Source organism: Penaeus monodon, chromosome 29 (assembly GCF_015228065.2).
Source record: "Penaeus monodon isolate SGIC_2016 chromosome 29, NSTDA_Pmon_1, whole genome shotgun sequence".
NCBI lineage: Eukaryota > Metazoa > Arthropoda > Malacostraca > Decapoda > Penaeidae > Penaeus > Penaeus monodon.
Genome location: NC_051414.1, coordinates 2,170,498 through 2,171,423, shown reverse-complemented (window position 1 = coordinate 2,171,423; position 926 = coordinate 2,170,498). Strand labels below are relative to the sequence as shown.

Genomic DNA, 926 nt, shown 5'->3' with positions numbered 1-926 from the left:
CTCGGCGGAATCCCTACCTTAAAGTCAAAGGGAAATATCATCAAAGATGTTTTTCTTCTGCACATGAACTTTCAACGTCCGGACGAGAGCTTCTGCGGAGATATTTCTTTTTACGTTAAGGGTCCTTTCTAGCTAAGTTTATTGATGTTTTCAGCAAGATAAGAAATGGAAAGATAGTAATGAGTGAATATAGGTATACAGATATTGCCATATGTTGAGAAAGAATAATAATAAAAAAATAAAGTCCTATGTCACGATCGGTTTCGAACGCAGCTATACCTAAATTGGATTCCAAATTTCCGAATCAATAAAAATATTTTGTGCATCATAAAAAAAATCCTTTAAAGATACATATTACTATATTAAAAATATAAATATAATACAAGTAACCAGAAATTAATCAAAGTCAATATCAAAAGACTTATATAAAACTAAAATCATTTCGCGTATTTACGTTTCCTCATTCCGGTGGGAGTGTTCCTCCGTGAAGTGTCATCCAGCCCGAGAAAATGAGTCTCTCTATTTTCTAGTTGATTTCGGGAGCAAAAGGTAATTATCTTATGAAAATGCCGTGGCCGAACGTTCTCTCAAAGGGATAAGAACGCGTGGGATTTTATTGCTCTATTCTTTATTAGCTAGTGGGGAATTGATTGCACAGTGACGAAACTTTCGTGATTTGCAGAGACAAAACTCTTGAAACAAAACCTGAATTATAATGTACAAAGGTTTCAAGTGGGCCAGTGCTTACGAAATTGGTACATGTTTATTGCCTTTGATCTTTAATTTTCAGATATAATAGGTTTAATCCATGGAAATAAACAATAGCAGTGATATTGGCCCTGATAGATATGAAGAGTATAATAATGTAAACTAGACACAGATATTGCAAGGTAAATGGATTAGAAATGGAGTAAGCTGGAGTAAGC

The 926-nt window shown here is 34.1% G+C and overlaps 1 protein-coding gene across 1 annotated transcript in view; it reads left to right on the top strand.

The window, feature by feature from the left end:
• Positions 1–440: 440 nt before the first annotated feature.
• The window catches only part of LOC119591618 (exocyst complex component 3-like), a 4,007-nt gene continuing 3,521 nt past the window's right edge, over positions 441–926 (top strand). The window contains exon 1 of the mRNA XM_037940372.1: positions 441–549. The gene's annotated coding sequence lies outside the window, so the exon portion shown is untranslated. The remainder of the gene's footprint in view (positions 550–926) is intronic.